The sequence below is a fragment of the Azolla caroliniana genome, unplaced genomic scaffold, assembly GCF_043228905.1.
Source record: "Azolla caroliniana isolate FFs.n. ecotype wild unplaced genomic scaffold, voAzoCaro1.0.p SCAF_18, whole genome shotgun sequence".
Classification (NCBI taxonomy): domain Eukaryota; kingdom Viridiplantae; phylum Streptophyta; class Polypodiopsida; order Salviniales; family Salviniaceae; genus Azolla; species Azolla caroliniana.
In genome coordinates, this window is record NW_028230453.1 from 17,570,728 (window position 1) to 17,585,088 (window position 14,361).

A 14,361-nucleotide genomic window follows, 5' to 3' on the forward strand; every position below is an offset into this window, starting at 1 on the left:
ATCACATATCATCGTATTCGCCATTTGAATTGGTGTGGGGTGGCATTGAGGTTGGAGTCGTAATAAAGAAGGGTTCTACACTTTGTAGTTAGTCATGGTGGTATTTTTTTTTTCGTAATGAAAGCCATTATTTACGAGAGAGAGAGAGAGAGAGAGAGAGAGAGAGAGAGAGAGAGAGAGAGAGGTTCTAAAGTTAAAAGGACTTCTTTTGTGGCAATTGACATTGCTAGAGAAGTCATGAAATCTCAGCTAGGAAGAGAGTCTAGAACTCTGCAAGGTCACATATCATCATATTCGCCATTTGAATTGGTGTGTAGGGTGACATTGAGTTTGGTGTCGTAGTTTTCTTTAGATCCCTAGATAGAAGGGGTTCTATAGTTTGTTGTAAGTTAGTCATGGTGGTGTTTTTTCTTTCGTAATGAAAGCCATTATTTACGAAAGAGAGAGAGAGAGAATTTGACACGTAGACAATGGGTGTTTACACAATTTACACATGTTGACCCAAAATCAGAGAGGAATATTGTTTTCTTACTTTTGAGGTATTGAGGATTGTATCATAATTGGGATATACAAAATGCATTTGTAATTGATAGTAGACATAGAGTCAAAGCATATCTACGAAAGTTGAAGGGAGTACTAATGTGACAATTTTCTTTATTGGAGCAAGTGGAAATTCTTTCCTTAATGGAGCGTTCGTCTTGTGTGTTCACAATTTAACATGTTCTACTACTACCCATGTAGTGTGGTTAGTGGTAGGAATCGACAACGGTTCAGTTTAGGCTTAGCCGGTTTGGCATTATCCAAGCCAAACCGGTTAGGCCTAAACTGTTTTGGGATTCTCAAACTTGAACCAAACCGATCCCTAAACCGGTTTGGCTTAAACGGGTTTAGGAACCGGTTTGTGAACCGGTTTGGGACAAAAATGCTTCAGAAGTGTGAAGAAACCAAAAAAGAACCACTAACACTTCCTTTCCAGACCTCAATATGTCCACTCTCGATTGTTATTGCCCATCCCTCAACCACTTTTAGGTCGAGCTTGCCGCATCCTAGGTCTTAGGTCCAACTCAAGAGAGAATTTGGAACTAAAATTTCACCTATGTATACAGAAAGAAGGAGGTCCTCATGATCGCCCACTATACAGGCTCCCTCTCCCTCTCTGTCCCGCCCTCTCTCGTCACTGAACAATATGTTGACTATGGCTTCCTGTCAGTCTCTCTCTCATATGTCAAATTCTAACATCTAACTTTCTAAACCCTAATTATTAAATAAGATAAACGGCTTAACCGGTTTGGCAAGGCTCAAGCCAAGCCGAGCTGCTAAGCCATTTTAACTTAGTTTAGCTAAACGGTTTAAGCTTGTGTTGAGCCATTGCCGATTCCTAGTTAGTGGGGTGACCATATTCTATTGTTACACCCATTGTAAGTAGTGTTTTTCACACATTTATTAACCAAAGAGAGAGAGAGAGAGAAGAAAAGATACCCCAAAAATAGAGGGGGCGACTTGGGGCAAACCCATATATCTAAGTGTATATATATTTTCACAAATTGACACATACACATAAATATATACACATTCACACACACATCGCATACACATATACATGCATGCATACATCTATGATCTATCTATTTATCATCTTAGTTAGGTGTGACAACACTTTTGGTTTAGTAGAGTTTTTGCTATCTATTTTTAACTTTACAAGCACTTTCTAAATAGCCTTGGGAAACATGTTACATTTCTCCATTCCTTTAAATTATGCAATTGAGAGAGAGAGAGACCATATAACATAAGAGGGATGTAGAGGTTATAAATTGGGTGTGTAAGGGTTATACAATTGGGTATGTGATGATTTTTTTATTAATTTGAAGTTCCGGTTGACATTAAAACTAATAGAAGATTATTAGTTGCTTAAAATTCTAAAATTCAGGTTAGGATAATGAGGAGGAGAAAAATTTCTCGTAGGGGTTAAAACCTTTGCCCAACATTGGTGCACACACATAAGTGCATTTAAACAAGCAATTCAATGTAATTTAAAACATATTGTAAATGTTTAATCAAGCACATACATGATACAAATATATTCACATCCAAATACATATATATTCATAAGAGTACATTTACAAATATATTCTTGCATTCAAACACATCTATATTCTTGCAAATGCATATACATTCACATGCATGTGCATCTAATATGCATATCATCATGTGTGTCTAATGTGTTTTTGTTGATCTCTTCACACTCCCCTAACCCATGTCCAAATAAACCACCATATAACTTCTTCATCCATGGAGTGTTTTGTGATTGATCTAGACTACTCCCATGTCAAGGGTATCAAACACGGAGACTAAAAAATCAATTATAACTCACATTTTGTACCATGTCACCATTGATTTCTATTCCTTGGGGCACTCTTAAACATAAAGCTAAGATGTTGCTTTGATTTTTCTTGACTTGGGCCGGTTGAAAATCTTTATAAATGGCTCATAAGCATATGTAAATAATCATTTACACTTCACATAGCATGATGCCTTTCCCATAATTTTCATATGCATGGATAAAAAGCGTTCCAAACAATGCCCCCACAATTTTGAACTTCCATTTGTGGTCATCAATCAAAGCTTCTCACCCTTTCTCTAATTATATGTTTCTTCAAGGCATCTTTTTTATCCATGACATTTAATGAAAATATGGAGATACAAATATAAAAAAGTGGAATGCCACTTATTCAAGGGATTTATTGATGTAATCAACTAGTTCACATATTGTTTAGAGAGTAATTTATAAAGCATTAGATAAGAAAGCGGAAGAGGATTTCACAAAGCGAACCCACATGAATTTTTCTATAACAACACACTACAAGAAAAGAGCAAGAGAAAGGGTACATGTGCAAATCAAATAAATAAATAACATGTGATAGTGCAATATCTTAAATTTGTACATCCATACAAAGTTTAAATTACTATTCTTTTGTGTGCTCTAACCAAGCATTAATCTCACATTGATTCTTACTCTCATGTTGAATGAATGAACAAAATGGATGCATTGAATCTCACTCATTTTAACACATCTCATTTTACGATAAACAATTTAGCGAAAGAATGGCACTCCATTGTCACTACAACAATTCAATATTGACTATTTAGCTTTTAAACCGTTTTTATTAAACGGTTTGGGGATTTGTTAGTTCAGTTCGGTTTGGTTCAGGATTGAGCCTCGTAAACTCGGTTGAGCTTGTTTTGGCAAGACTCAAGCCAAACCAAACTAGGTTGGGCCAAACCAATTAAGCCTAAACGGTTTCGTTCAAGTTTGAAAACTTCCAAACCGGTTAAGCCGAAACCGAACCGCTAACCAACTTTTGCTATTCAGTTTGAAAAACCGAAAATAATTTTGATATGGAACTTTTCAAATAAAGTGTTTTTCCTAACATTGTTGAAGAAATATATGCACGAATGCACAAATGAGGGTAAGTACATTTTTATATCCTAGCGGTTACTGAAAGGTTCTTTACGGATCATAAAAAAAAAACGACGAGGTATTTTCTTTACATTGGTTTCCCTATCCTCGATTTAGGGAACTACATAAGCACACGTTCACATCATCTATGATTGAAAACCACAAACATTTAAAAAACCATCCATTCATTCCAAAAGATGTTGCAAGTACTACCAAACCCAAAATCAAGTCAAAAATATTTGTCTCCAATCATCTTTACAATTTCTCATGCACTACAAAAGGGATATTTGACTGACTCCAATCATATCTTGACTCTCCACATCCCCTTTTGTAGACAAATTGTCATCATGTGTCCATATCCACATCTTAAGCTATTAATTAGGCAAGAACAAAAACCTTTATGTTCACCAGACATATGGTATTATTGAAGTCACAAGTAGCATTTGTTTTGGTTTGTTCTCATGACAATAACCATTTGTCCCTATTCAATACCCTAATTAAGGGTTGTTCCTAAAAAGTTATATGCTTTCTCAATTCGTGTTAAATTCAGAATTAGATTTGGACTCTAACCTAATCTAATATTGATGACCCTTGTAGGCATGGGTGTCAATTAGTCCTCTAAATTGGTTGGCTCTTCCCACTAACTTGTAACCACCTCAAAGGTTATTAACTTTAAGGAAAAGTACCAAGATACCCCTTGAAGTTCGTCTCTTTACTAGAATGCCCCTGAAAGTTCCAAATTCACCAAACTACCCCTATGTCCAAAAAATTACACTTTATAAAGTAATTATACACTCAAATCTACAAGTCCTATTTACCAAAGATAGAAGAAATGGAGGCAAACTAGCCCTATTTACCAAATATTTGAGTGTATAATTACTTTATAAAGTGTAATTTTTTGGACATAGGGGTATTTTGGTAAATTTGGAACTTCCAGGGGTATCCTGGTACTTTTCCCTTTTAACTTTATTTAATCACTTTTGCACTCACACGTAAAATCAAGACTCATAAACATCACTTAAAAAGACTTGATTAATCCATGCTTAATTGCATTGAACACTTAACCAAACAAGGAAATTTTGAGCGATCATGATACGTTGCAGCTTTTTAAGTATAATTAATTGATCGACATGATACAACAGATCCAATCTTGGACACCACCACCACCTATCCGACCCCACTTGCGAGGCGAGCGCATACAATTGTTCGAGTACGGGTTGGAGAGTGATGAAAAGAGGAAAGGACACTCGTTTGAGGAAGTTTTTTGGAAGTTTCTAGAATCCATAGGTACACACCACCGTACACACATGCATGCATGTATGTCATGTTATGTTACCTCCATTCATTGTATGTGTATATGTGTGTGACTAGTATCTTTCGACATTTTGAACACGTTTATTTTGATTTTTCCACTCCAATATGTCCATGAAAAGAAGTTCACGTAGTTTAAATAATTGAATTTGTAACGATTTATTGGCATATATGCCTATCTCATGTCTTCTCTCTGTGTGTCCGTATAGTATGTATGTATGTATGTGCACATGAATCATGTCTACATTTAATCTCTCTCTTTCTACATATACATACACATACACATACACATATACTGTTATACACATACATATACTGTTATAGATACACATACACATACACATACACATACACATACACATACACATACACATACACATACACATACACATACACATACACATACACATACACATACACTGTTATACATATACTGTTATACATATACATATACTGTTATAGATACACATACACATACACATACACTGTTATACATATACTGTTATACATATACATACACTGTTATACATATACTGTTATACATATACATATACTGTTATAGATACACATACACATACACTGTTATACATATACATATACTGTTATAGCTACACATACACATACACATACACTGTTATACATATACATATACATATACCCTAAATTTCCACTAAGATAAGTTAGAAGGAAACCCTAATGTGTAAAAATCACAAAAGGTAACGGGGAAAAACCCTAAAACGATCTCAAGAACCAAGACAGACGAGCGAATCAGAAAGCACATAGACTTAAGGAAACCCTAATGAAGAGAAAACACGTAAACCCTAATTATTTCACTAAGAAAAGTTAGAAGGAAACCCTAATGTGTAAAAATCACAAAAGGTAACGGGGAAAAACCCTAAAACGATCTCAAGAACCAAGACAGACGACCGAATCAGAAAGCACATAGACTTAAGGAAACCCTAATGAAGAGAAACCACGTAAACCCTAATTTTTCCACTAAGAAAAGTTAGAAGGAAACCCTAATGTGTAAAAATCACAAAAGGTAACGGGGAAAAACCCTAAAACGATCTCAAGAACCAAGACAGACGAGCGAATCAGAAAGCACATAGACTTAAGGAAACCCTAATGAAGAGAAAACACGTAAACCCTAATTATTTCACTAAGAAAAGTTAGAAGGAAACCCTAGTTTCATACCCTAAAGAAAATCAAGAACGTATCATGTAATCTTGAGGAAGACAAGAATCAATGTCATCCAAATGAACCAAATGGATAGAAGGGAGGGCGTCTGTAGACTGTGAAATTATCAATTGACTCAGAGAATCACTTAAACTCAAATCTCAATAAAAAATGTTCAGAATGCATTAAACGCTTCATATACAAACACCAAATAATAAAAAATAAAGAATACAACAATTTAGGGCGGCCATTACACTGCTGCATTTTATTAATTACAACTTCACAGATTCAGAAATTCCATCATCTGATGATGGCAACCTTACCGACAACTAAATCGGACGATCCGCAACAATGATGTTACCATTGATGTTGACGAGAAACATATCAGGAAGGATATGATCAACACGAAGGTGGGAACCATTGCTGCAGATGATGTGGAGCTCTTCGCCAGGTCTTGGGAGCTCGACAATCTTATTGGATGCGGGATCGATGTTCATGTCGCGATTAGCATAAACCTGTTCGTTGCCACGGTTCCTCATCTGCACCTTGCAACGGCTTTGGGTTGTATTGTGGATGGTCATGGTCATGGTTTTGCGGAGCTTCATGGAATGGAGACAGAGAGAGACAGAGAGAGCTTAATCAGAGAGATTAAGAAGACACAGGAGAGAGATTAAGAAGACACAGAGAAGAAAAGAGACAGGAAGGAGAGTGACAGAGGATTGGGAAGAGAAGGGGGAAGAAGAAGAAAGAGATATTGATTTTTGTTGCTACGCTCGTGGAAAGCCTTGTTCATTCCTTGACAATTGAACAAAATATATTGCCCAACCTACTTCTCTTGCAGCTTGTGAATCGTGATTTTGGGGCCAAATCACTCTTTTAAGAAGTTTTAACATATGCTTTTAACATCATAGTATGAACCACATGTACCATAAGAGTACTTTTTCAATCATTCCAGTATAGTAAACACCCTCGAAATATGGTAAATGTCATACTTTTGTATTCATTATTTACTATAAGGTAGAACTGAATTGATACTTTTTCGTTTTTGGCTTTGTCAAATGGTTAGGTTTTTGCTTTTTTGAAGCCGAATGTGTAGGATTTGATGATAGTAGTAGTAGAAGAATAAGAAGTTACCATGGAAAACAAAATATAAACATAAGAAAACACACCACCAACAAAATAACACAAGAAGAGAACCCTAAGGAGACCTTATTCGAAACCCTAAGGAGACCTTATTCTTCGAAACCCTAAGGAGACCTTATGCTACATGGGTGAAGCTCTTGACAATTAGACCATACATTGTAATATATAGAATATTATTTTCATTTTTACTATATCGAGCGTTCCTTGTATATTCTTGTCACACAGTATATCGCTGTCATCATCATTCCCTCTCAGTCCCTCTCTCTCAGTCCCTCTCTACCGGGACGGACGTGTCATAATAAATGATCGTGCCGCCAATTGACGGCGTGTGGCCCATGTGACAGATAATAAACTTAGGATCACTTTATGGAACTGTAACGGCGCACTTTGGACACATCCTGGCCGTCTAGAGGAGATTTTGAAAGTATCTGATATACTTTTTGTAGTAGAAACACATCAAAGCCCAAATCGAGGACTGCCACGAGTTGACGGTTTTCGTTGGGAATCTGTCTTTAGACAAACCTCACGTCGACACACTACTAGAGGGTCTGGGGGGGTTGCGATATTATTTCGGAAAGAGATAAATAATAGGATAGAAATACTAAAGTCAGACCCAGAAGCCCGTTTTATGTGGGTGAAAGTCCTCACTAGTAAGGATCATGTGATATTTATCGCAGTTTGTTACTTCCCCCCGAAAGGGTCCCGCTACAATATGGCTGGAGAGGCGAGTATAGTTGATGAAGGAACGCCACATGGGCCTTCTCCATACGAACCTTTGTCGGATGACATAATCCGATATTCTTCTCAAGGGGAAGTCTTCCTGGTAGGAGATTTCAATGCGAGAACCCAGTCCCGACAATGCACAATATTTCAGATGGATAGAAACCTAGAAATGGTGAATGTCGACCCTTTAGCCTTAGGCATAACACGTACATCGAAGGATCAAGGTGCGGATGCCACAAGCTTTGGCCATCATCTGCTTGAACTTGGAAGCCGACACCAGATGATCATATATAATGGCTTAGCCAAGTGGCCGGGCTCGGAAGAGCTCACATGTTTCCCACATGGAGGAGGGGAAAGCACCGTTGATTATCTAATAGGACGCCCTGAAGCTACCCACATGGTTAGCTCCTTCCGGGTGGCCCCATGCCCCATTGGGGCAGACCATACCTTCCTATACTTTGAGCTAAAATGTGACACCTCCCACACCACCAACTCTAGTAAACCAACCCATCACACTATAATACATTTCACGCATGAGCTCGCGGACATCTACTCTCGACATGTTCAAGCCCATCTTTCCTCGTTTGATTCTTCCTTGCCTTTAGAGAACCTCACTACAGAACTCACACACATCCTTCACTCAGCCGCCACTAGTAGCTTCCCATACACGAAAGACTCCAATCATAGTAGAATAGGGTCTATGCCACAAAACAAGTGGTATGACGAGGATTGTAGAGAGTTGTATAGACAACTTAAAGTATCGCGACTCAGTGGTACTATCTCCTTAGTACAGGCTCGCAAAGAGATGCGCAAGATGACACGTCGTAAAAGACGAGCTTGGGAAGCATCCCAATATTGGGAACTCTACCATATGCTCATGAGTAGGGATTGTGCCCTTGCATGGAAGAGACTACGGGAACCGAGACCACAAACACCCATCGAGGATCCCAATATTTGGCACACATATACCGAGAGACTCTACCATGTCCCGAACCAACCACCCATTCCAATGCCCTCCACACCTCGACCTACCATGGGGACACTTTTCACGACCTCTAGGGTCACGAAGGTCATAAAAAAATTACAACATAGGAAATCCATGGACCACACAGGATTGCGAGCCGAGCACATCATATATGCTCGAGAGTGCCTAGCTCCCCTTCTCACTCTAATCTTCAACCGCGCCCTCGCCGAGGGTTTTCCACCACAATGGGCCATGAACACTGTGGCCCCTATACATAAAGGAGGGGACCCAATGGACCCAAATACATATAGGACCATTATGATAGGTCATACGCTTGCTAAACTATATGGTGCAGTAATGGAAGCGGAGCTCAGTGATTATATGGAAACATTAAGTCTTCGAGCACCTGAGCAGGCTGGCTTTAGACGAGCCTTCTCCACTATTGACCACATCTTTACACTTAGGTGCTTAATTGACCAAACAAAGGCTCGTAAGAAGAAACTATATTGTTGCTTTGTGGACTTTCGCAAAGCCTTTGATACAGTTCCTAGGGAGAGGTTGTTTGATAGACTTAAGAGCTTGGAGATACCAAATGACATGATTTGGGCCATTTATGCCCTATATGAGCAAGTCTATGGGCGCGTAAGATGCCCAGGTGGCCTATCCGATTGTTTCACTAGCACCATTGGTGTAAAACAGGGTTGCCCCCTATCACCGACTCTTTTTGGGATCTACATTGATGAGATCACTGATTTTATTGCTCGTAAGGGAGGCAAAGGAGTGGCTATTGGGGATACGCAAGTTAGTCTCTTACTCTACGCAGACGACATTGTCTTGCTCTCGGAGTCGGAACACGACCTACAAAAGCATCTTAATGCCCTAGATGACTTTTGTACACAACGAGGACTGGTAGTGAATCTAGCGAAAACTAAAGTCCTTATCTTTCATACATCGTCCAGAGTTAGGAGTAAATGTCACCTCATCCTCTCTCATAAACTAGTTGAGGTGGTGGGATCTTATGTATACTTGGGAGTCACTTTTAGTGCTCGCTCAGGTAAATTCTCGATGACCCAGGCAGCCAAAGATAGGCTAACGAGAGGATATGCATCCCTCTCACTCTTAGAGAGACAATGCCACCAAGCATACTTTCAAGAGCCACGGACTAAGGGATGGCTTTTCGACTCATTAGTGACCCCGTCCCTCATGTATGCATCAGTAGTATGGGCTCCAGGTCTACCATCTTTCATGTGGACGCAATTGGAGAGACCTTTAGTGGTGATGTTATCACGTCAACTCCGAAGCAAATCGACAGTACCACATGACATTATTAGAGCGGAGTTTAGCCTACCCCCGATGTTAGTAGAAGCACTCTTTCAAGTGGTAGCTTTTATTCATCGGATACATAGTCAACCACAAGATAGGATATCCCGTCGAGCCTTTGAGGCATCCCGATCCTTACATGTGTCTGGAGACACCAACTCTTGGTATAGCATTGTGGTGAGTTGGTTATTTGCAAATGGCATAGACATTAATAACCTACCTCCCCTTAAGTACAACCATGGGACTGATCAAACTTTAATCTCTCGTGAAGATCGTAATAAAGTGATACGCCAAGACATATGGCAAATCTACACTCGATACAAATGGATCACCCCACGAGAGCCACTCCCATCTAAAATGGTGTACTATAAGGAACACTTCTTGCACTTCTCTAAGTTAGGGTTTATTACACGACCAAGATACCTAGATACTTTCTTATCAAATGCACTAAGGGTGGCCATTGGACAACTTAGGATATCATCTCACCAACTTGAGATTGAGAATGGTCGAGCTAATAGAGTCCCTAGAGAGGAAAGGCTATGTAGGTTATGCCACATAGAGATAGAGGATGAGTATCACTTCACATGCAAGTGCCCAACTTATGCCGAGATACGGGCGGAATACCAAGACATACTAGGACCCTCTCCCACCCTCTCCAAACTATTAGATACCCCGAGTGTAAAGAGACTAGGTAGGTATATCTTAGAGCTAAAACAACATAGGGAGGATAAATTACAAAGTGTTAATCATAACCCTTTTACTACTCATCAACATGTACCTAGTGTAATTTTTCAGGAACATGGGGAGACGATGAATGTGGATACACTTATGCCGCTCGGCCTCTCCCTTGAGGAAGCAGAAATACAAAGAGCAACCAAACGTCCTCGGATGTTGGGCTTCAACACAAGTCAACGTGGAGTAGAAAAGATTAAGAAGATAAGGGAACGTGAGCTACGCCGACTCGAAGCTATGGTTGGGGTACCTCTTACATGGGGACCACGGGCCACATCCACATCATGGCAACCCTTTGACCCCCCGCTTCTCTTCGAGAGACTTGGATGGAAATGAAATTAGGCCTAGTATAGAATCATTCTCATTGTAGAACATGTTTTTTATATAGAACATGTTTGTTGTTTTCTTAGAACTATTTAGCTTAAACTCTATTTTATCTTATTTTTATTTTTACTTTCGATGAATGGGTAAATATCCCATTTTTGTTGTACACCATTTGTCTCATGGGCCAATTTTGGCCTTAGAAGACGTTAATATATCTTTCTTTCTTCTTTCTTTCTTTCTCACTCTCTCTATCTCTTCTTTTCTCAAGTGTTCTACACCTTAAATTCTTCTTAGTACTAATATTTCTCTCTTAGTACTAATTTCGTCTCTATCTTAGAATTTTTTTTTTGAGCTTTAATAAGTGATGAAAAAACTAGAGTTTTTATCACAAGTCAATACAATGTATCGAGTTCATGTTTAAAATTATTAATTTTTCCATAAAAAATATAAATAAATAAAAAAAATTGAAAAAAACAAAAAATATTTGAAAAAAAATAAAAAATATTGAAACAAATTGAAAATGTTTTTTTAAAAATTAGAAAAAATTACTTTAAACATGAACTCAATACATTGTATTGAATTGTGATGAAAAATCTGGTTTTTCTATGAACTCAAGCTTAATTTATTATTATTATTATTATTATTTAAATCTGGTAAAAAAACTTTGAACACGAATTCAATATATTGTATAGAGTTATGATGAAAACTCTATTTTTTACGTCAATTCAATACAACATATCGTGTTCATGTTTAAAACTCTTGTTGTTTTTCAAATAAAAGAGGTTTTTTAAAGATGTATGTTGCACAACAAGATACCTTATGGTAAATATGTGCTTCATTTATTAGAAGAAAACCATTAATAATTGTGTTGATGGTAATTGAACTTTGCAAATGCCCTTTACTTCACAAATTTTGAAGGGGAATTCTTATAAGGAAGGAGATTATAACATTGTAGATACCCTGATAACTATGTGTTATGTTCAAATTGATATATTAATGTTCACATCTAAAGTTTGACAGTTTATGAATATCGTCTACATTTTAGAAGTTGTGGATTTATCAATATTGTTTATCAATATTGTCTACATTTCTTGAGTTGTGAATTTATGGATGTTAATGAGCACTAATTTATAGATGATGACATTAAGGGTTGCAATATTACCTTTTATACTTAAAACATTTTCAAGTTTAACAATAGATGTAACCTTAATCTTCTCAAGATGGTGAAACCATTAATCTTAACTTGTGCCTTGAGTTGACCATAATTGTGATTTTCTTTAAGTTAACTACATTTCATATTTGCAAACCATCAACATTTAAACATTTATCCCTAAACTATTCAATTTTAGAAATTATCATTTTGAAATTTGTTAAATCTCAAAAAATTAGCAAAATTTACATGTTATTTAAAACATGTGATATTGGTGTATCAAGTTTTTGGAAATTGTCTAAAATCGCAAGATTATAAAAGGAATCTATAAGTGGAATGCGCAATCCTTCCACTTGTGAATGCAAAGGTGTTCACACCATCTATTGTAATTCATAGGATATTATCTTCATTTATGCTTTATTATAAGAAAGTAATGTATATTCCAGATTTCTCTGGAACATTCTAGAAGTTTCAGGATTACTCCTGAGAACACTATAAAAGAAGGCACTAGGCATTATGTTGAACCAAATTGGTTCAACACCAGTGTTAAGCCTCTTAGCCATTTTGTACCTATCCTTCACACAATATATTGGTTGTTATCATCATCATCTCTCTCTCTCTCTCTCTCTCATCCTCGCTATCTCTCTTTTCTCTTCTCTCTTTCTCTCTCTCTCTCAGGAGTCTTACGCAGTCCCATCCTCTTAGTACTAATAGTACTGCTCTTCTTTAGTACTATTCCTGACAAAAATTTCGTGAATGAAAGGTGACAGGGTGTAGTTGTCCATCATCTCCAGTCTACGAGAGGACACTTCCTAGTGCAAAATCGGATGCATCGGCTTCGAGGATGAAGCGTTTTGTTGGGTCGACATGTGCTCGTTTTAAGCTTTCGAATGCCTCGGTTGCATCTGAACTCCATATAAATGGTTGATCTTTATGTGTGAGTTGAGTAAGCGGAAGCACAACCTTGGAATAATCTTTAATAAATTTTCGATAAAAATTTGCAAACCTGAGAAAACATTGCACATCACGCACTGAAAGGGGTGTTTGCCACTCTAAAATTTCTTGTACCTTCATGGGGTCCATAGCAATACCATCCAATGATACAACATACCCCAAAAATTCCACTTGATTCTGGCCGAAACTACACTTTTCTAATTTTGTGTAGAGACCATATTCTTGGAGTCGACACAGTACCTGACGAACATGTTCTTCATGCTCCTCTTGGGTCTTCGAGTAGATTAAAATATCATCTAGGTAAACTATAGTGAAGATATAAGGAAAATCTCAAAAAATATCATTCACCATATGTTGGAAAACAACAGGTGCATTCGTGAGATCGAATGGCATCACAGTATACTCAAAATATCCAGAGCGAGTGCGAAAAGCTGTCTTCCATTCATCCCCCGCATATGCTCTGCGAAGGTCTAACTTCGTGAAATATTTTGCACCAATGAGACATTCCAAAAGATTCGGGATTAATGGTAGAGCATACCTATTCCGGATAGTCACTTTGTTTAGCCCTCGATAATCCACGACCAACCGAAGAGTCCCATTCTTCTTCTTAACGAAGAAGATAGGTGCACCAGCAAGGGATCTAGAATGCCGAATGAATCCGTTTGCCAGACTCTCATCAATATATTCCCACAAAGTCTCTAGCTCTATAGGGGAGAGATTATAAATTGGGCCCCATGGAGGTTCTTTCCCTGGTTGTAAGTTAATAGGGCAGTCATATGGCCAATGCTCCGGCAATGTATTGGCCTTCACCTTATCAAAGACATCTAAAAACTCCTTGTATTTCTCTGGTAGTTTAATGTCCACTTCACGTGAAGTGGATGATGGAGTTGCTACTATTGCGAAGACGAACATGGCCTCGTTCCCCCCTTCCTCCCGCAATTGTCGTAAAGAGATGGTCGATAACTCCGGGGATCTATTATCACATGTAGGCAAGAGGGATGTGGGGTTTGTGCTTTTTTCCCGGGTCTCCTCAATTGTTCTTTTCATCCAATCAATCTTCGGGTTATGGAGTTCAAACCAAGGGAGACCTAGAACTATTGGGTTTTC